This window comes from Myotis lucifugus, unplaced genomic scaffold (genome assembly GCF_000147115.1).
Source record: "Myotis lucifugus unplaced genomic scaffold, Myoluc2.0 scaffold_103, whole genome shotgun sequence".
Lineage (NCBI taxonomy): Eukaryota > Metazoa > Chordata > Mammalia > Chiroptera > Vespertilionidae > Myotis > Myotis lucifugus.
The window spans coordinates 2471360-2494821 of NW_005871151.1; the positions used below are offsets into that span (position 1 = coordinate 2471360).

General features: G+C 49.0%; 1 protein-coding gene across 2 annotated transcripts in view; it reads right to left on the reverse strand.

Annotated features, from left to right (window-relative positions):
* Nucleotides 1-23462, reverse strand: part of BTBD11 (BTB domain containing 11) — a 66818-nt gene that overhangs the window by 42539 nt on the left and 817 nt on the right. The window lies entirely within an intron of this gene.

Consider the following 23462-nt stretch of genomic DNA (forward strand, 5'->3'; position numbering starts at 1 on the left):
ATGTCCGTTGCCCATTCCTGGGCTTTAGTTAGAATGTGGACGTCTTGACCCTTTGTCCTTTGTAAACTGCTGTGGATCTGTCCTGTCCTCTGTGTTCCTATGCCCACGGAGCAAAGTATACTCTTGGCTACTATTTACTGAATGTTTACTGGGGGTAGGCACTATGCTAAACTCTTCACATGAATTAATTCATTTAATCCCCACTCAACCCCAAGAGGTAAATACTATTTTAAACCCTCTTTTAAAAAAAAATCCTCACCCGAGGATATTTTCCCACTGATTTTTAGAGAGAGTGGAAGAGAGAAGGAAAGACAGAGAGAAATATTGATGTGAGAGAAACACATCGATTGGTTGCCTCCTGCGCGTGCCCCTGACCAGGGCCCTGGGGGGAGAGGGGGAGAAGTCTGCAACCCAACTGAGGTATGTGCCCTTGACTGGAATTGAACCTAAGACCCTTTGGTCCTCAGGCCGATGCTCTCTCCACTGAGCCAAACTGGCTAGCTCTTTACCCCTCTTTTAACCACGGGGAAACACAGATAAAGGACTTGCCCAAGGCCACACAGCCAGCAGGCAGAGGTGCTGGGATGTGAACCACGGCAGCCTGGAGAGCCCGCCTGGGTGTCTACTGTGTCCCCCTGTCTTCCCACCATGGCACAGGCTATTTGCCCCTTCCCTCGTTTGCCTTCCCCTCCAGGCTGGGGACTGCGGTGAGAGCAGGGACCCTGTCTAGTGGGTCTGCATCCCAGTGCCAGACAGAGCACAGCACATGGAGCTGTTAAAAATGTGAGCTGAATGGACACAGGACAGGTGGATTCTCTACATTCAGAGGAGAAGCAGGGCAGAGAACTGGGAAGGTGGGATGCGATCACAGATAGTCAGGTGCCCCGGAAACGAACCCAGACAGCCGGGCGCAGCGAGCGAGAGGTTAGGGAAGGTGGGGAGAAAAATCAATGGATTCCAGAAGGTGATGCAAACTCTGCTTGTACGGGATGTCACTTCCTTCCCACCGTGAACTGATCAATCACCGACTGAATCAAATCTGCAAGCATTTATTGAGCACCTGTGTGTGACAAGCTCTGCTGTAGGGGCTGAAGACATGTCATTGTCCCCACTCTGGGGCCACTGCCTGGAAGGGGAGAGGGTACAGGCACTGGCCATGAAACCGCATGTGGTAAATGCAGTGCTTGAGGGATCGGAGACATGCACCGAATCGAGCCTCGGGGATACAGCAAGGCTGCCTGGAGGAGGTGACCCCTGAGCTGTGTCTTAAATAAGGAAGTGATAGGAGAAAAGAAAGCAGAAGAACTCTGAGCTCGTATGAGCAAAAGTGTGGCAACAAGACACGGCAGGTGAAGTGAGGGTATGAAGATCCGAGTGTTTCTGGGGTCTAAACTTGCAGGCAGAGTGCCCGAGCTGAGGGTGGGGTTAGATTACGGGGGAACTTGACTTGATTCTCAAGGCTCCAAACTTTACCCTGAAGTGCCATTGAACATTTTGAAGCTGGCAGGGCACTGGTATGGTTGGAAGGCCAACTCTGGGAGAGAGTAGAGGATGGATTTGTAGGGAGCCACCCCGACAGGTAAGAGCCATGTCAGTGCTAAATGAACTAGCTGAATGGATGAAGAAGCTGCCAGTGACAAAGAGACGTGACAAGGGGCCGAGGGAAGGCTGTGGCTGCTGGGATGGAGCAGGCGTCGTGGGTTCTGTCTTCTCCACACGCAGGTGCCCATTTCTCAGGTGATGGCCCTGAGGCTGGCGGACCACACACTTTCATCAGCCGCAGTCAGCGCTGTCCCAGACCCCCTCCTCATGCCAATCCAGAGGGTGGACATGGAGGAAAGGAGGCAGGCTTTCAGCATTCCTGGTTCCATTCCTGCTTCTAACTAACCCACAGGGTGGTATAGGAAGGATTAAGTTTGTGAGGGGATTATCTCCTTTTTTATCCTTAAAATGAAAGAAATGAGAGGGGGCATTGTTTATGGTACTCAGACTCCTGCTCAGCAGTAAGGCTAGGTTCTGGGGAGAACACCAGAGGGGTGAGCCACAGGGAGCCTCAGGAAATGGGTGGGGTGGGTGTATATGTGACCCTTCCTTGGGTGCCTGATATATTGTTCATCTCTGCTGACAGGAGCCTTGGCCCAAGGCTCTCCTGAAATAGGAACCCTGCGGTAGGTAGGATATGTTAGGCTCTCAATAGGTGACACTAGAATTTTGCTTCTGGCCACCAGGGGGAGCTGATGCAGCGAAGATTCCAGAGGACCCTGAGCTTGGGGTTGATAGGGGGTCTAGTCTGTATACATGCTTCAGGAACTGTGTCAACTCAGGCTCCAAGGCGCAGGGAAGAACTAAGAAAGGTTTTTAGGGGACCATAGTTGACCAGGATCCTGGACGCCAAGATGAAAGATCACCTCAATGCTGCCGGAAACTCTGCAGGGAAGCCTGAGCCCCCCCCTCCCCCCCCAGGTTGGGGAGAGATGAAGGACTTCAGGCCTGGCCTTAGACCATGGCATCAGCATCCAAGTTCGAACTTCTGGGGCACAGAATGGGGCCGTGCCATAGGGCCCAGTTTATGGGGCTTTGGACTTGGGACTCATTGCTAGGGCTTCAGATTTAGCCAATAAAAATTACTTTAGCAAATATTGCATGGGACAAACTGACACTAAGACATTATTCACTGTTTATCTGAAATTGAACTGTTTTGTCTGGGAATGGGCAGAGCCATTTGCCATGACCCTAAAAGAACAGGAGGGGAGTCCATGGATCCCACTGTAGAGAGGACGGCACCCATCTCTAGGGAAAGAGGGAACACCTTTGTGAAGGAGGCTTCATCTAAAGGACCGATGTTTCCTAAAAATGGTTAAGGAGGCCCGGCCACCATGGCTCAGTGGTTGAGCGTTGACCTATGAACTAGGAGGTTACCGGTTCGATTCCCAGCCAGGGCACATGCCTGGTTTTTGGGCTTGATCCAGTGTGGGGTGTGCAGGAGGCAGCCGATCAATGATTCTCTCTCATCATTGATGTTTCTCTCTCTCTCTCCCTCTCCCTTCCTCTCTAATATCAATAAAAAATATTTTTAAAAAAATGGTCAAGGAAGAAGCCTCAAGCCAAATGGACAGGAGAGAAGAGGGTGAGAGCAACAGGGGAGGTACTGGGGCATACGTCACTGCGGCTTTGGGGGGTGGGGAAGAGGAGGGGTCTGCATATGCTTCACACGCAACTCTCCGGGAGGTATCAGGTTTGAGTCGTTGTAAGGAGAAGTCTTCTTCTCCCAGACCACTGTCTAATTCGGGAAGAGGGCGCTTTGTGAAATCAGAGCCTTTTTCTGGGAGCAAAGACGCTGTGAATCGTCATTGTCACTGAGTTTGCAATTTCCTCTTTCCTGTCTGCTATCCTCAGTGCTTGACTGATTCTCTCAAATAAGCATTTCCCCCCCCTGGAGTCGAGCTAAATTCCATTTGACTGGATAAATATCACCGAGCACCTACTGCGTGTGGGCACCATGCATGGGGCTAGGAGGAGGGAGACACAGGCCCTACCCTGTGTTCACCGAGCCCCAGATAATTCCAAGAACATCAGCAGTGTTTACCAGCTAGAGAGGTCCTTGATTTTAATTAGGAAGAGACAAACGGCAAGAAAATTACTGTAGTTAATGATGATGATGATAAAAATCCTTGTTATAGGAAGCTGACGTTTATTGAATACCTACTATTGAAATCTAAGCTCTTCCCATGTATAAATTCATACGATTTTTACAACAAGCCCCATGAGGTGGGTGCGGTTAGAAGCCCCATTCCAGAGATGAGGAAATTTCCCAAGTCACAGAGCTGGTAAGCAAGGAGTTGGCATTTCACCAGCTGAACAGGCAAAACAGCCTGACCCCTCTCAGCGGGACCAGGCACTTCTCCACGGTGCTGGCGTGCCCCCAAATGCAACTGCCTACAAGAGTGCCTCCCCTCAATGTCTCCCAGACCCTCGAATTTAGTATGTCCAAAATGGAACTTATTAACTCGTCCGCCTCCCACCCTCTGAACTTGCCTGCCCGTCATCCTATCTCCATACATGGCACCCCTGTCCACCCAGGTGCTCAGGTGAGAACCTCCTCTCATGCCCACATTCATTCCATTTGCTGTTGATTGTGTCACCCAAACCCCCAATTCCCAATCCATCGCTTCTCTCCACCCCCACTGACCAGACCCTGGTTCCAAACACCTAGAATTGCAGTAGCCTCCTAACTGGTCTCCCTGCTCTCACTCTTCTCCCTTCCAAACCGGTTTTTCACACAAGGGAAGAGTGAACTTAAAATGTAAATAGGACCATGCTGTGCCCTGCCTAAAACCTTTCAATGCCTTCCCGTGTAATGAGAATCCACTCCAGCCTTTAGGGTCCTGCCCTGCTCTCCAACCCTCCCCGTCCTCCTTCTTTCCTGCTCTGAGGACTTTGCTCCTGCTGTTCCCTCTCCTTGGAATGCCCTTCCCTTAGCTCTTTGCAGGGCTGGTTCCTTCTCATCCCTCAAGTATGAGCTTGAGTGTCATGTCCAAAGGAGGCCTTCTCTGTATGGAAAGGGTGGTATGCTCCTCTCATTTTTTCCTTCTTTTCCTTTTAATCCTCACCTGAGGATATTTTTCCCATTGATTTTTTAAAAGAGAGTGGAAGGGAGGGAGGGATGGAGAGAGAGAGAGAGAGAGAGAGAGAGAGAGAGAGAGAGAGGAGAGGAGAGACACATTGATTGGTTACCTCCTGCACACACCTGACCAGGGCTGGGGATTGAATCCGCAACCCAGGCACATGCCCTTGACCAGGAATCAAACCCAAGACCCTTTGGTGCGTGGGCCGACACTCTAAACACTTAGCAACACTGGCCAGAGCTCCTCTCCCTTTTAACTTATTTTTTATTCTTATTTTTAATCCTCACCTGAGGATATTTTTTTCCATTGATTTATTTTTATTTTCTTAGAGAAAATGGAGAGGAAGGAGGAGGCAGGGGGAGAGAGAAACATTGATGTGTGAGAGACACATCGATTGGTTGCCTCCTGTTCACATCCCGACAGGGCTGGGGATGGAGCCCGCAACTGCGGTACATGCCCTTGACTGGGAATCGAACCCACAACCCTTTGGTCTGCAGGCCGACGCTCTAATTACTGAGCCAAACTGGCCAGGGCAAGCTGCTCTCCTTTACGTCCCGTCTCCAGGCCAGTTTCATTCCTCCCTCGTCAGCCGCCCCCAGTGCCTATCGTGCATGCTGGAAGCACATGTTAGTAACTGATGCATGAGCCACACACAACTCATTCCTGAGGCCTCAGGAAACACCTGGTTATCAAGGATCCCTCGGCCACACAAACTAAGTCATGGTTCTGGGCAATGAATTTTACCAGCCAAGGCCGGCAAACAAACAAGCAGGTAAGAAACATTTTCCATAAAACACTCCTCTCTGTTCAGTGGGGTTTGTTAGGAAATGGAACTCCGCAGGATCTTAATTCCTGCAGCCTTCCCGGAAACACGCCTCGGAGCTCCCCTGACCGGCTCTGGAAAGTCTCCGAGGGACCTGCTGTGGAAGCCCGACGGGTCCCCCGTGGCTGGACAAATGGGCGCGCCTCCTAAGTGCAGGACTGACTTACGCAGGAATCTATTAAGCCAGTCACCTGGAGCTTCATCAGAAGGTGATCAGCTCTGCGGTTTTCCCTTTGAGTGACTTTCAGTGATGCCATAAAAATCTGATCAATTTAAGTACGAGGTCAGCTACTGAGGCGGTCCATTTCTCTCATTTCTCAAGGGCCACGGCCCCAAGAGATCGGCTCCATAGCTGCCACCACTTCAGGAACGTGACTTCAGAAGGACTCGCTCCGAGGGGCCTGCAGGCCTGAGCACAGCACGGGAGCTGGCGAGGAGGTGGCAGCTGATGCGTTCATGCCTCCCGCTGCTCTCTCGTGCACTCCGAGGGACAAATGCAAGCTGGGGCTGGGGGGGGGGGCTTCAGGCACATTTTACTCCTTTATTAATTTTTAAAGCCAGCAGAGAAGTTACGAGCACGCTCTCTGGTTCCCAGCTCTGCTCGTTAGCGGCTCTGTGATCTTGGGGCAAGTTACTTAACCTCTTTGCTGTTCTGTGTTCTCATCTGTAAACCGAGCGTAGTCATAAAACCTTCCTCCTCAGATGTTGGGTGCGGATTAAATGAGATAATCCATGTACAGTGCTTAGGAGGGTTACAGAGCTTAGCACGCAGCTCTCGTGAAATGTTAGAGATTTCATATCATAATCGTTACTATAAATGACAAAGCAAGAGGCAGACTGTTTGGGGAGAATATACTCTATTTGGAAGAAGCAAATAGGAGACACAGAGACTAAAGAACATTATAGTAAAAGTGCTTCTTAAGATCTTAAATTAGGCATCGTATCTAACAAATCCCGCCAGGAGAAAGGCAGTTCTTTCCCAATGGGGAAACCCCGTCGCTCAGAAGGGTTTTGCAAGCACACTAGTGATGTCAGAGGTTGCAGGGGGGGCGGGGGGTGCAGGCTCAGAAACCAGACTGCCTGGCTTCACCACTTGGCTCTGTCCTCGCTAACCGGGAAGCACTGTGCCCGTGACTTAATCTCACTTACTTTTCTCATGTGTAAAACGAAAACACGAACATTCCACCTTTTACTTATGTAACAGACTAGAGGCCCAGTGCACGAAATGCATGCACGGGTAGGGTCCCTAGGCCTGGCCTGCGATCAGGGCTGATTGGGGTCTTCTGGCTGCTGGACGGGGCCTTCTTTCCCTGGCTGTCAGCCTTCCTTTGTTCCGCACCGCCCCCTGGTGGTCAACACACATCATAGTGAGTGATCGAACTCCTGGTCTCCCGTTCGAACTCCCGAGGGGACACTTTGCATATTAGCCTTTTATATATATAGATACTTAGTACCCACCATGTAGCAGGCATATTATAAGCTTTTTACAAATATTAACTTGTTTAACTCCCATGATAACCCTATGAGGAAGGGTTATTATTATTATTAACCTATTGTACAGATAAGGAAAAAGGGACAGAGGGGTTAATGAGCTTGCTCATGGTCACATAGCTAATAAGTAGGAGTCAGGATTTGAACCTGGGTGGCCTGGCTCCGGAGTCTGTCCCTCTGTAAGCCCAGCTCTCAGGGAGGTGCTGGCGATTTCTGGGCTTCAGAGGGATTCCTCACGCATGACTCTGGGCCTGTACCACAAAAGTTCTAAACAGTTCCCACATCATGACCTTCCTCATCAGCAATAATAATAATTTAAAAAGTTGCCCTTTACTGCATGTTCATTATGTGTTGTTGTTGTTATTCTTGTCCTATTGGCAAGCGAGGCTCAGGCCTGAGCTCTGCCACCAGAGCCTGTGCACCCAGAGTTCACACCCCGCTTGGCCTCTTCCTCGCTACCTCGGCAGGTAGCTTAACCTCTCTAAGCCTCTGTTTGTTTCTCCATCTGCGAAACAGGGATGGCAACAGTAGTGCTGACTGCCTGAATCTGTGACGGGGATTAAAGCAGATAGTACATCTGAACCACCCCGCACAGAGTGTGATAATAACTGCCCAATACGCGAAATGCATACTTACCATGACGCCATCATTTTCTAATTGTAGGGCCTCTTCCCAGGGATGCAATCAGGCCATCTGGAAGTCCCTCCCTCCGCCCGGCCTCCAGCCACAGAAACCGCAGGTCCCTGAGCAGGTCTTTCTTGCCCCTAAGCAGTTCTGGGGCCTGGCCCTCTGAGCCCAGCCCTCACTGTGGTCCCTGCTGGCCCTTGAGACAGACCTGCTGTTGCTCCCATGGCTTGCACCTCCCTTTCCCTGTGTTTCTGTTCTTATTCATCTGGGTCTCACACGCAGGCTGGTGACCTGGAACAGAGCAACTTCCAAGACCCCAGCAGGCTGAGGCTTCCGGGGCTGTGGGACGGGAGCGGCTGCTTGGCCCTGGTCACAAGGAAGAGGCGGAGCCCACACCCACCGCGGGATGTGGGCTGAGGGGTCTGGCTGTTACTGGGATGACTCTGAAGGGACACAGCTCCCCTCGGCTGCCTGGGCCCTCATGACCCACGAGTTGGTTTCCCAAGGTGCTGGAAGCCAATTCCAGCATGACAGCAAGTGCTGAATCATCTGGAGTGGCAAGGGCATTTCCCCAAACCTGAAAAGGATGCATTAAAATCATTACTTGCTGCCAGACAGCTCAGGGCATCTTAATCTACATGTTATTGCCTCCTACCGGCCAAACACCTGAACAGCCGTAGGCGATTCCCCCAAATCTGACAATGGACTCTGTAAATGAAACCTGACCCTTTGAAGTGTCTATCTCTGCCTTGCCTCAGGACAATTTGTGTTAATAAAAAGCATGGGTCCTGAGAGGAGGAGATCTTAGTTTCTTAAGAGAGGCTCCTCTGACCCTCAAATGCCTTTCAGATTCTTATTTAAGTTATGCACAGCCCCTTCTCCAGATTGCTGAACCTTCTAGATGCTGGAACAAGAACCCCAGCACCAAGACTAGTGAGCAGATTGGCTGCCTTCGAACAGAGTAAAGATGTTAGCGATAATCGGAGACATAGAAGTATTTACAGTTTCCCGAACACACTATAGTTAATAATAATAATAATAATAATAATAATAATAATACCTGGCACTTATCAATAGCTTTCCATGTGCTAAGCATTTCCCATGTAACAGCCCATCTCATCCTCCAAATAACCCCATGCATTGGGCCCTGTTCTCTTCATTTCACAGATGAAAACCTGAGGCATGGAGGTCACCCCACTTGCCCAAGGTCACACAATCCGCAGGGGTTGGGGCTGGCATTCAATCCAGACAGCCTGACTCCTAAGCCCATGCTCCCATCTTGCTTAAACCTTTACGGGAATCCCAAAAGGCCGGTTTCAGCATCCCCATTTCACAGGTGAGGAAACAGAGCCCAAGAGGGGCTAAGTAATCTTGCCCTAAAATCGCTGGGCTCCTTCTCCTTCCATTTCAATCCAGACCTGTGTCATCTCAAAGTCCAGGCTTAATTAAATAAGACTCCTCAGGGTCCCAGCCCCACAGAACCCAACATTATCGAATTGCTGCCATGTGGCACACACTGGGGACACACAGAGGCCAAGGGGATGAGGTTTCTGCCCAGAGAAGCTCAGAGGCGCAGGAAAGTGCCATGATCCATTCAGCGCCAGCTACAGGCCGGGCACTGGCCCAGCAGCACGAGAGCCCGACGCGGGCCCAGCCCTCCCAGGCTGTCACGGAGAAGGATATGAAGCAAGCTGTTGGACTACACAGGTGACCATGTAATTGAAAATGCAGATGCCTAGGGGAGAAAAATGAGAGCACAACACTCACGCAAAACAGTAATTAAGGATCAAGTTGCCAGCCTCTCCTACCTCTGGGGGCTGACGGGAGAGATTGATGAAATCCCGGAGCAGACAGCAATGCTGGCTTCCTTTACCTGGGCTCAGACACTCACTGAAGGGCGGCGGGAAGAACTGCTCATGTGGAAGCGTAAGCCAACCCAGCACATTCCCTTGCAGTCATACCTCGGGCAAGGAGCCCCAGCTCTCTCTAGGCTTCCACGTTCGCATCTATAAAATGGGACAGCAGTGCCTGGCTAGCTTGGCTCAGTGGTTGAGCATTAACCTATGAACCAGAAGGTCACATCGATTCCCGGTCAGGGCACATGCCTGGGTTGTGGGCTTGATCCCCAGTGTGGCCAACCTCCTGTGCCCTAACCCTCTCCCCGGCTGGCAGGCCCCAACTGGCCCGCCGCCTGCCCACCGCGGTGGTGGCACAGCGGCGAGGGAAGGAGGGGGGGAGGCAGGGAACCGTGTGGTGGTGGGGCGCCGAAAATGGTGGTGGTCGCATCTGGCGTCCGTTCCTTCTGCTCCCGGCCCGGTGACCATTGCCTCCTCTCTGGCCCAGCCCTGATCGGCCTGGCCCCGATTGGCCCTGATCGCCAGCCAGGCCTAGGGACCCCACCTGTGCACAGATTTCATGCACCGGGCCTCTAGTATATGTTTAATTAGAATATATCTATATATAATACACGCACACACACACATACACACTGACACTCATTCACGTATATAATATTATCTAATCCTTACTCTGATCCTAGAAAAGTTATCCTCATCTTTCAGAAGAGGAAACTGCAGCACAGAGAGGCTCAGAAATGTGTTCCAGGTCGCACAGCCTGCAAGCAATAGAACTGAGATCTGAACCTGAACCCCTGCTCTTACCACCCACTCCACAGCCTCTTTGTGCCACCAAAGTCCTCCATGGTCACAGAGATTCTATTCAACCGCTGCCTGGGTGAGTACTAGATGCCAGGAACTGCACTGGGTGCCAAACAAATATATATTCCCAACCACGGTCTTCAAACTCAAGGCCCACTTGCAATTGCCCCCCTGGAAAGTTCCTCATCTCTCAACCAACTCTTTTTTCCCACCATTCCAGCCAACAAGGCCTGCCACCCACTCCACGGGCACCTTTCCCCACCGCCTTCCTGCCTGCACGCACGGTGTGCCCCTCACTCCACATCCTCTCCTCTGCATCCTGCTTTCCTTCAAGTTGTTCTCGAGAGACAAGTGCCATAGAGCAGCTTTGGACTCAGAATCCCAGACAGTTGGAGCTGAAAGAAAGCACTCAGCTCAACTCCTGACCTTCAGACCAGGAAACTGGAAGCCTGGGAAGGGGTAACCAATCGGAGGGGCCACAGATGCATTTCGGAGCAGAATCCGTGTCTTTGAGTCACTTAGCAAGTCTCTTTGTGGATACCCTTAGGTTTGTGCAGGGCAGTGATTCTCAACCAGGGGTGATTTTGTCACCCAGGGACATTTGCCAATGTCTGGAGACACTTTTGGTTGTCACAACGAGGGAGATGCTACTAAATATTCTACAATGTACAGGAAAGCCCTCCCTCCAAAGAATTATTCCACCCCAATGCCAATAGTGCTGAGGTTGAGAAACCCTAGTGGAGGGTAATAAAAATTTTTTGCATCATCTTTTATATATGAAGCAGTTCCCATTACAGGATTCTGTAAGCGTGACAATAAAATGGTGCCTTCAGAAATGAATCGTGAAATGGCTTATTGTGGGCCTGACTTGGATACAGGGCCCCCTGACCCCCCTCTCTCTCAGCATATTTCCCCCAAAAAGCCAAATTCCCTCGCACAGGCTTCAAGTTCCCCAATTGATGTTTTTCCCTTTCTTTGGTGTATAAAAAAGATGAACAAATTGAGACTTTTGTATCGAAGCAAATTACACCAAGATCTCCATGCAGCTTTCTAAGAAAAAAAATTATACTATCGCAGTAAATGGAACATGTAATGCTTGCAAAGTTCCTAGGAGAAATGTTTGTCCGAAGATTGTGCCCACTTGCTGTTTCATGCCACCACTAAAGTACAAAAAAGAGCCAGCTCATTAAACCGGCCTCAGATAAAGTGAACAAAAGGTGATTCCACATCCTCTTCCTGGCCAATTGTTTGTGCTTTGTGTGAGATCCTAATGGGCCTGGAACCTTTCTTTTCCTTATCAGTAAACTGGAGGCCTGGTGCACAAATTCATGCATGGGTGGGGTACCTCAGCCTGGCCGGCGATCAGGGCTGATCGGGCCATCTTGCCCAGTCCTGATCGGGGCAGCTGGCTGGGGTGGGGGTGGTGGGCTGGTGGTGGGGGGTGGGAAGGAACCGCAGGAAGTTGGCTGTGGTGCGCATCATAGCTACCAGCCAGTTGTCTGGTCGTCCGGTCATAACGGTCGCTTAGGCTTGTGTGTATATATATGCCCCATTAGTGGCAAAACCTACTGTGTTTGCCTTCCCCCACAATAGAATTCTGGGTCTGTTCAAATATGTGGGGAAAAAAAGATTTATTTCAAATGCAAGGGCTGCAAACACCCAGGAGACTGAAATTAGGTGTACTCATGTTTGACTGTTGTCATGTTATTTTGAGTAGAAATAATGAAGCAGTGTTACCTATCTCTGGATTCGGCATCATGGCTTATTTCAAGAGTTGAAAATAAGGCCTTTCCTTAGAAAAAGGGGTCACCCTGATTTTGACAAGCCCTTAATGTATATCCCTTTTTAGCAGAGACTGGTGGTTGTCCTCCAGAATCCTTTATCTCCTTTATGTATTGTAGGACCTGAATTTTAGCTGGGTACATGGCTGCCTAGGTAAAGACTACATTTCCCAGGTTCCCTTGCAGCTAGACATGACTACATGATTAAGTGCTGACCAATAGGGAGTGAGGGGAAATTATGTATGCAGTCTCTGGAGCATGCATATCCTTCTACTTTCCCTCTTCTCACTAGATAGATGTGGTCCCGGTGGGTGGGGTCAGCCATATTGGGCCACACAGAGGAAGGTGTCACTTGAGGGATGGCAGAGCAACAAGGGTCAGGTCCCTGGGTCCCTGACCTGGAGTTCCATAACAGCCCAGGACTGCTTATACCTGGACTGTTACATGAGGGGGTATTTTAAACTCCTACCTTATCCATGCCACAGGTATTCTGCATGTCTGTTATAGCCAACGAATCCATATCCTAGTTAATCCATTTCACAAATGGGTTTTAAATTGAAATCAATTCAGTGAAGCACACAGGAATCGCTAAGTATCTGCTGGCTATTGTGCTAGGTGCTGGAGATTCAAAGATGAACACATACACACATCATCTTGCAAGGAATTCCAGAAAGAACTGATGGTGTTCTTTATAACACTTTTCACAAATAAACATACAGTTCCTGAGGTGCAAGGGCCAAGTTCTCATGTGATAATCCCCAAATACATTCCCAGGAACATCAGCCTCATAAATGCCCTATAACAGGTCCGCAAATTTTTTTCCGCAAAGGGCCAAATAGTAAATATTTTAGGCTTTGTGGCCATACAGTTTCTGTCATACTCAACTCTGCCCCTGTAGTGTGAAAAGCAGCCATAAACAATACTAACCAAATGGGCGTGGCTATTTACTCAGACAACTTTCTTTACAAAGATAGGTAGCAGGCAGTTATAGTTTGCTGCCTCCTGATCTCTGATAAAAGATTTCAACAGGATAACATTCTCTTTGGGATTTACAAGAAACACAGGATGTTAAAAGCACTAATTTTTTAAAAAGCCTAATTAATTTTATTTAAGCCAGTGTTTCCCACATTTATTGAACCACTTAACAATTATTTAAATAATGCTTATTAATATCCCGGAACTGGACTTCTGAATGTGCTGTTGCCAACGCCAACTAAATAACTTTTTATAAAAAAAATATTTTTATTGATTTTTTTACAGAGAGGAAGGGAGAGGGATAGAGAGTTAGACACATCGATGAGAGAGAAACATCGATCAGCTGCCTCCTGCACACCCCCACCGGGGATGTGCCCGAAACCAAGGTACATGCCCTTGACCGGAATCGAACCTGGGACCCTTCAGTTCGCAGGCCGATGCTCCATCCACTGAGCCAAACCAGTCAGGGCCCAACTAAATAACTTTTATTGTTTATGAATTATTTGAGGCACACATAAAATATAGAGTAAAACAGTGACCACCGACATGCTCGGCACTCAACTCACCTGGAAAAAAAAAAGCGTTACAGGTGTAAAGGCCTCTGTGCATCCTTCCTGACTCCATTATCCCTTCTACCTTCTTGAGATTACCATCTCGCCTGAACTTGACCTTTATCATCCCTAGGCACGCTTTACACTTTTTACTACTTTTATGGATTCCTAATAATACATGGACTGTCTTGCATGTAAATGTTGGCATATTACACAAATCCTGCCTCAACCTGCTTTTTTTCCTGCACAATATTATGTTTCTGGGATTTAGCTGTGTAATGGCATGTAGATCTAGTTCAATTATTTTCATTGTTACTTGGTATTCCAAGTATGAACATACCATAATTTATTTATCCATTCTCCTGTATACAGACAGCTTCTCTCCTTTTTCTTTTTATTTGGTTTGCTATTACAAATACTGCATCTATGAACATCTTGGTACGTGTCTCTTTATTTCCATAAGGAAGAGTTTTTCCAGGGCACAGGCCTGCGAATACAATTGGGTGTTTTCAAGTTTACTTGGAAGAGGATTCGGAATCCCCTCCAGTGATGTTGGAGAGTCCCCACTATTCTCTATCTTTGCTCAACTCTGATGTCAGACTTCAGTCTAATGGGTTTGAAATGCATCTTGGGTGTGGTTCTGATAGCAGTCCCAGGATTACTAGGGAGCTTGAGCCCTTTTCACATCTTAGAATATTTCTATGTTAAGTCTTGGCAGGGATCTTGGCCACTGGACAATGGTGAGAATGCTAGACTGACACAAGGGCTGCCATGATCTGACGTCCTCAGACCACCTCAGGCTGTGGGCTGAGTCTTTCAAGATGAACCTGTGGACCTTGTTCAGAAGTGACCTTCACATTTCCAATGCTGATTCTTTGATTGGAGCTACTCTGTTAGTAAAGAGACCTTGGGCTGTAGAGTCAGACAGACTGTGACCACATGCAGACCGGGCACATTCTCCATGTGACCACATGCAGGCCCCCTAACCTCCTGGAGCCCCAGGAAATGGAAAATAAAGTTCGGAGTGAGATGCACCCAGGACAGTTCTGGTCCACGCATTCTCTCAACTATTCGTTCCTGGTATCATCTTGTAAGATACAGGATTTGTTCCCGGTATCATCTTGTAAGATACAGGAGAAGGCATGGACCGAAGCTCCACTTATTTCCTTTTCCATCTACATGCCTCAGTTTCCCCCACAGGTAAAAGTGGCATTGCATTTGCATATCTGACATCAGACCACACAATGGAATAATCTTCAGAGCAAGGAAGGACTTTGGTGATCACCCAGGCTGATGGTCCTTAACCTTTTATAGGGCGGTTTAATGACCTGATGGAGGTAAGTTCACTTGTGATGACAAAAACTTTTTGAAGGATGGGACTCATGCTTTCCCTGTTACCCTAAGCCCCTTTGTCAGGGCTTGAACCAAGTGCTTTATACTGAGCACATGGCTTAGACCATCGGAAAACACATATATAATTACATATTATTTTTGTGATTAATCACTATGCTTTAATTATGTTCAATTTATAACAATGAAATTGGGGGTCACCACAACATGAGGAACTGTATTAAAGGGTCGCGGCACTAGGAAGGTTGAGAACCACTGCCTAAGCCAAGGGCTTGAACCAAGTGCTTTATACTGAGCACATGGCTTTGTACTAAGTACTGGTTGCTGGCTAATTGCTAAGGGAAGATAATGTTCCTGTGCAACTAATTTTATTGATTTCAGAGAGGAAGGGAGGGAGAGATAGGGAGAGATGGAAACATCAATGATGAGATAATCATTGGTCGGCTGCCTCCTGCATGCTCTCTGCTGGGGATCAAACCCACAGCCTGGGCATGTGCCCCAATTGGGAACAGAACTGTGGTTTATAGGTCGATGCTCAACCACTGAGCCACATCAGCCGGGCATAAGTAATATTTTTAATTAGAGTTTAGGAGGTTGCTGGCAGATGAGTAAATAAACACCCTGGGCAGAAATTTAACAGACTCAAGAGTCCTCCCCTCCTCAATCCCCACTCCTCTGGAAGCAAATCCCATATGGCAAATGACATATGCTCAACCTGCCAGCCTCAATCGGAAGCCCTGATTTGGAACTGAGCCCCGAATGCCATTTAAGATGTAGTTCTCTGTGTTGCTGTAAGCATCCAATGTGTTTCTGTTTTGCTTTTAACACTTCGGAAGCTCAGAACAAATTCCAAGTGTTGGCAAACTGTCTGTCGCCTGCAATCTGGTTCCCACCCACAGCAAGCTGTGGGAACTGCTGCTGTAAAGGGCGCTGACGGCTCCCTCACTGCCAAGTCCAGGGCCTCCTTTCTGTTGGCATCTCTTCCGTTGGCGTGGCAGTCTGGGATTCTGTGATCCCTCCAGCTTTCTGCTACCTCACTTTCCTCGGGCTTTTCTCTGACCTGGGCCCCTCTTCCTTAGCCTCATGATGACCTCTTCATCAGTCCCTCCCCAGGCAATCTCACCCACACTCATAATTTCAAAGGCCACCTGTTTACCAGCATTTCCCCCAAAGGCCTCTTTAGTGAAGACCTTTCTTCAGAGTCCCATGCCTGAATCTTACCTGCCTGTCTCCATGTTGAAGCCTTTTTACATCTGAATTAGTCCAGGAAAAGTCTTACTCTGTTTACTTACATGATCACCAACACACTTAGTAATAACCCTTTGCATCATTCATTCAACAAATATTTATTGGGCCCAACTATGTGCCAGGCTCTGTAGTAGGCCCCGTGGCCAAGGAAACTTATTTCTGTGCCCGCCCTAAAGAGAGAAGGAGGCCAACTGTCTGAGATTAAGTCCAGGCTGTGACGGTTTCTTCTGGAATATTCTATGCCCCCTAACCTCTGCTCACTTGACCCAATCAGGGGCCATATTTGCTGTCTACTTCAGAGAAAACAGAACACTTGAGTCATCCAGAAGAACTCTGAGTCACTGGTGTGGGGTCAGTGGTCCCCAGCCAGTCAGCGCTGGTTGATCTCCCTGCATCCCTGAGGCTGACTCATGGCAGTGGAAGAAGAGGCAAAACACGCCTGACCTCGGCCGGGCTACAGAGCATATCCCCGAGGCTGTCCACCTTCCCTCTGCAAGACAGCGCTTTCCCCTCTCTCACAGGAAGTTGAGCCCATTGTTTTTGACAACCAGGAGGCTCTGAGCTCTTGGTGGGCGGGGCAGAGAGGCGGGGAATAGGAATAATCACTAATACATAATGTGCATTTACTATGAGACAATAGTGTGTCATAGTAGTAGAGACAGCATGCTACCTGGTTTACATGCTACATGGTGCTAGATGGTTTACAGACACTACTGTACTTAATTCTTCCCACAACCTTATGAGGTAGGCATATTATTGTCCCCATTTTACAGATACAGAAACTGAGGCCCGGAGAGGTGACTGACTTGCCTAAGGTCACACAAGGATTTGAACCCAGGCAGGTGGGCTGTAAGGCCTGCACTCCTCACCACTGTGCTCTGCTTCCTCTCTAATTAGACGGTATGGTGAGCACTTAATTCCCTGGCAACTCTCAGGATGGAGAAGCAGACACAGACTCTCTCATTTCCATGGACAACCAACTGGGACAGCATCTTGCATTCAACACTTTCAAAACTGAACCCATGATTACTTCTCCCGCATTGTCCTTGTCCTGTACTTGTTAAAAGCATCCCTAGTTACACATTCTCCCAAGGCAGAAACCTCAGAGTCACTTTTTAACACAAACCTTGGTAAGGGAAATAGGTATCCCATGTACATGCTACAAAATCCAACGGTCAAGTAAGATCCCCTCCCATCTCTGTCCCTAGTGTGATGGGTTGAATGATGTTCCCTAAAAAGATATGTTGAGATCCTAGCCCATCCCTTCTTCCACATACCTGTAAATGTACTTTATTTTGAAATGGAGTCTTTGTAGATATAATCAAATTAAGAGGAGGTCATTAGGGTGGGTCCTAATCCAATATGACTGGTGTTTTTGTAAGAAATGGAAATTTGGACTGAGACACAGAGAGACGAAGGCCATGTGAAGAAGGAGGCAGAGCCTGGAGTGATGCGACCACAAGCCAAGGAATGTCTGAGGCTACCGGAAGCAGGAAGAGTCGAGGAAGGATCCTTCCTGAGAGGCTTTCAAGGGAGTGTGGCCCTGCTGACACCTTGATTTTGAACGTCTAGCCTCCAGAACCACAAGAGAACAAATGTCTGCTGTTTCCAGCCAGCCGGTCTGTGGTACGTTGTTAGAGCAGCCCTAGGAGACCGATACACCCAGTTTTCCAATTCCCCTTCTCAGGTTCACCCTGGTTATCAGTTTCACAGTTCCACTCCTGAAGACAGTGTAAGTATGGACAGCAAATGCACACGCGTCTATTTCTCTCAAGAGTGACACCTTATATACTATTCTGTGTAATCTTTTTTTCACTTGATAACACACCAGAGCCATTTAAAAAAATTTCCCCCAATAAATTCAATTTAAAAAAAGTGTGGTAAAATATATTCAGTGCCCCCCAATCTAAACATTCATCTGTAACACAATTATATGTACCCATAAAACACTGACTCCCCATGTCCTCTCCTCCCTGCCCTGCCTCACCCCCTCCACATTCACCACCAAGTCCTGCTGCTTCCACCTCCTCTGTTTCTCTAGCATCCTCTCCATCCCTGTCCCCACTGCTTCTGCCTTAGTCAGCTGTCCTCAGCTGCTGGGGGCTAATTCCAGCAGGTCATAAATGCAAGAAGTTCATCAAAAGGTTGGTGGACCTTGAGGCTTTAGCAAGGCTGAAGATACATATTGCCTGCTGCAGTAGCTGAAAGCATTTCCCCAAACCTAAAGATTTGCATCTATTATTGCCTGCTGCCTGACAGCCAAAGGCAGTTCCCCCAACCTGACAATGCCTACTGTGTACCAAACCTTACCTTTGATATGTATATCTGCTTTGCTTTAGGGCAATTTGTGTTATTAAAAAGCGAGGGGTCCAGAGATTCGGAGAACTTGGTTACTGAAGCTAGGTCTCCTCTGGCTCTCCAAAACGCCTTCCAGATTTATATTTCATGTCTAGTCTCTTTATTAATTTACTCGCAGCCCCTTCTCCAGATTCCTGAACCCTTCCAGATGCTGAGAAACACCCCGGCACTCAGCTCTCACCCGGATTCCTGCCACAGCTTCTGGACTCCAGGCCCCGTCCCCGCCCACTTTCCATGCCACCCCTAGAACCTCTTTCTAAAATACAAATCTCACGTCAATTCTCTGCTTAGTAATCTGAGATGCTCCCACCTCCCACAGGACCAGGCAGAATTCCTGGGTGTGGCAGGAAAGACCCTCCCGGATGAATTTAGGCCAGGGCCTGGCCACACACTCAGAGCTGTGTTGGTTGAACTCCATGCTCTGGGTTTGAAATCCTTATGTTTCCTCCAACACACATCCCCACCTTGAGGCCTTTGCATAGGCGGTTCCCTCTGTGCAGACTTCTTTTTCTAATGCCCTCCCTCTTCCCCTCCTCTCTTCACCTTCTCTACCTGCTGAATCTGTTTAGATCCAACAGTACCCCTTGCATTTCTAGCTCTCCCAGACCTAGATGTTGACTGCATTTATAGTAGAGCATTTACCAGACTTTTTCTGTAATTACTGCAACCCCTCTGCCTGCCCTCTGCCTTCCCCCTCCCTCCCCCCAGGCTAACTCTTAGCAGGTCAGCCACACAGCAGGTGCTGGGTAGGAGCCCGAGGAGTTCAGGGCTCCTTGCCAGCTCGGCTCCTGGCACAGGCTCCCTGGCCTGGCCCTGGCACTGCCAGGGGAGGATGGCTGAGCCCCAAAGTGGCTCTCCTGGGATCAGGGGGAGGGCCTTTTCCTGTCTTCCAGGAGGCGCTAATGCACTGACATAGGGCAGGGAGGCAGGCGGCCGTCCCAGTGGGGTCACCAGGGACCTGCAGTGCGGCCTGCACGTCTGTGGAGGTGAAGACGGGCTGGTGTCCATGTGCACGTCTGCAGCAGCCCAGCTGGAGCAGCGTGGGGAGCTGCGGGACTTGTCCAGGGCCAGCCAAGGACAAGGGCACTCAAGGGGAGAAGAGACAGTGGCTCCGACTGGAGAGCCTGGGAGCCTTCCAGGGCCCCACGGAGCCAGGCTCAGGCCCAGGTGCTCCGCCTCTGCAGGTGGCCGTCTGCGGGAGAGAGCCAGAGGCCCCAGGTCTGAATCCAGGGGTCAAGGTGGACGTTACCTAGGGAAATGGCTGGCAGGGATGTGGCTCAAGACCTGTCTCCCACCCCCAGTCTCTTCCATGAACCCCTGGCCAGGAGACCTGAGAAGGGTTAAAAGTAGCAGATCAAACAGTGAAGCAATTCATTAAATTCACACACGACCCTCAGCACAAGGGTCCTCATCCCATGAAGGAGCTGTCACCTGCATCTTTACAGGGTGTGAGGTGGGTGGAGTGACTTGCCCAAGGTCACCTTCCAGAAAGCAGCAGACCCCGGTGACAGCATCGAGTGTGGGGTTTGGTCCTTAGTAGGTGCTCAATAAATATAATGAAAGAGCGAGGGAACGAACACAATGACCAAGGTCTCCTGAGTCCCATCCTAACACCCTTTGTACCTTACCATCTCCAAACTTATCCACCTGGGACAGCTCAAAATCTGGTTTGAATTTAAGAAACACCTGCAAAAAGATGAGCCATTTCCTGGAGGGAGCTTGTGGCTCTAACAACCCCCAAATCCCGTGGGTAGGTACCATTTATCAGCTAAGAGAGGATCTGGGAATACCCCTTACTACTACTATTTGAACACAGCCTCATTTTGGAGTAGAAAAACTGCCTCTTACAAATATGAGAAAACAATAGTATTTACTCTTTAAATGTCTAAAATGTTTTAAAACCAATTAATGAAAAAAAAAAAGTGCAAACCCTGCCAGAGTGTATTATTTGTTCTTTCCCTTATTTTCCCCACCTCCCAAAAGACAGGGGAAAACAAGGCCACATTTCCCAGGTTTAGATGATCTGATACTTTAAGGAAGAATAAATGGGCCACCCCTTACAAATTGCAGCCGCATCAAATGGATTCCTTTTGAATGAACCTGGTCACCATGGTGAGGCTTTCCTGTAGCCGAATAAAGACCAAAGCGGAATTCCCGCAGCCTTCGCCCAAGGTCACTCTGAGCATCAGTGGCAGCACTAGCGTCAGACCTGGGAATCCCTGACTGGTCTCTCTGTCCCTCCGCCAGCCGGTAGGTAATGATATGTGTTAACTGTCACGGACACTCCGGCCGGCCAACACCAAGTTCCAAGTTCCTGCACCTGTTAGACTGCCAAGCTACCCCACTTTTCTAGGGCTGTTTATTTAGAAAAAGGAGCTCAGCTCTGACTGACTCAGAGCTAGGAGCCAGCCTGGCAACTTGGAAGTTGAATGTCTGGGAGGATCCAGAGACAAGGAGACTGTGTTTTTACCTCCACTCGCCAAGACCTCCATTCTAGACCTCATCTGCCTCACAGTAGCTGTGTGACCTGGACAAGTTCCACCACCTCAATTAGCCTCAGCTTCCCTATCTGTAAAATGGGGACATACCGTGAAGACAGTTAGTGCAAGGCTCAGAGGAAGAAGGGAATATGAATGCACAAGACAAGAGGACCCTGTTCCCTGCAAACTGGAGACGGTGATTCCTACTTCACATCGCATTAGATGAGACTGGGAAATATAGGTACAGATGTATCTATATGTTGTCTAGACTAAAAAAATAGGTACTCTTAAAACAACAACAACACGAATTCATCCTTTCACGTGCTGCTAAATGGAACTTGGAAGTTTATACTTATTATTTAGGAAAGCTAATGAAATACTATGTTTTAGTTTTCTCTTTGAAAATGATCTCTGAACTTGAAAATTGAGCTGGAGCAATCAACTAGTATATTCTCAACACACAAATTATCCTTCTGGAGACAAATGAGTCAAGAATTGAGAGATAAATGACCAAAAATAGCCTAGAGACTCACATGGGACTGACTTCTTTGTCTCTCGGCTCCGAGTGCTCGCATACTGGGCCTGCCAGATCACCCCCGCCCTAGAACCCCCGCGCTGAGGCCTCAAACTGCACAATGCTGAAACTGACCTCCTGGTGTGGCCGTCAGAACGACACACACCTGAGCACCAGACATGCAGCAACAGCTCCACGTGGGAGGAGGGACGTGGAGATGAACCTTGAAGCTCCTGTGCAGTTTGAGGAATTATAAGGCTTAGAAGCATCTGGAAGAGCGTGATCAGTGTCCTCCAAGAGGACCAGAAAAATGGGTGATATCTCTGGATGTCTGGGTTTGAAATATGGCTCCAAACTCTGCCACTTAATATCTGTGTGATGTAGAGAGAGTTACCTCATCTTGCTGGGCCTTGATTTCTTCCTCTGTAAAATGGAAGCACTATATATTTTTTTTGGATCACAACACTGGTTGTTTAGGAGGCTCACCTGAGAAGGGGTTAAAAGCCTTTAAGAATATAAAGCAACGCCTATGTATGAGCCTCCATGACTATGTCAGGGACACAGACTTGGGGCAGGGCTAGCTGATGATGAAGCCCAGGTCGTGAGTACTTACTCCCTTTCTGGCATTGTCTGCAGGTGCTTCATGTTCATGACCCCACTTCGTCCTTGCACCAGACTCCAAGGGGAGTGCTATTACCATGTCCATGTATCGGGTGGGGAAACTAAGGTCCAGAGCGGTTAACTAGCTTGCCCAAGGTTGCACAGCTAATTAGCCATGGCGGTGGGATCAGGACCCAGGCAATGGGACTCTGGAGTCCAGGCTCCTGACCTTTAAGCCACGGTGTCTCCGTGAGCCGCAAGGACCTCATCTCCGGCACCTCCACTCCCTGATCTGTAACATGAGAATATCACACTCACCTCAGGAGGCAGCTTTGGGGACTTAAGGAGACAAGTAACGAATACAAATCTCCTGTTGCAACAGATAAGTTCACATAGTAGGTGCTCAATAACTGACTGCTTCCCAGCCTTTCCCCAAGACCTGCTGTGACTTTAGGTGACAAGGTGTAAGGAATGGTGGCACAGCCAGAAACTGCCTAGACAGACACCTGAGAACAGTACAACTCAGTGGTTACAAATAGGAACCCAGGTGTCTGGACTGCCTGAACTCCTATCCTGGCTCCACTACTTACTAGTCCTGTGGTCTTGGGTGTGTCACTTCACGTACCTGTGCCCGAGTTTCTTTATCTGTAAAGTGCACATAATGGTACCCACCTTGCAGGGTTTGGGTAATAGTGGGTATTAATTAATCTGTGCGAAGCTCTTAGAACAGTGTCAAGCACATGGCACACAGTCAATCAACACTAGCAATGATGACTTGGATCAGCACCCTGCATTTTCTGGGGGGCTCAGGGGCACCGCTGGGCCTTCGGTGGGCTGTGTGTTTTATGCTGCACTCCCTCCATCTCCTTGCAGACCCCAACCAGATCCTGGAAGGGTGGCAATCTCTACTGCCCGGCCACACGATGGGCTAGATGAACTTCAGAGGAGGGGCAGTCTCTCATGGGAGGGGCAGTGGGGATCTGAAAATGGTGACAAGTGCCACCTGGCAAACGGCACTGGGAGTCAGGGCAGTGCACACATCCCCCCCCCCCCGAGTTGCTGTGCTTTTTGCATTTGGAACCACATTTTGACTGGGCTGAGTGAGTTGTTGTTTTATTTCGTTTGCTTTGGACAAAAAATGAGGCCCCATAAATAATTGCAGTGCACGCGAAGAAGCAGAGGTGTGTCCTCACCCAGCTAGGAACTGCCATCTGCAAGGTTTTGCTAGAAAACTACAGGGAAGGGCATCATTTGCTTCTTGTGGACAGAGGGGCAGAGAGGGAGGCAGCGAGAGAGGGAGAGAGAACAGGAAGAATACAGGTGCAATTCACGCACACGGTATCTGGTCATTGCAGAACCAGAGCGTTCCCACAAACCTTGCT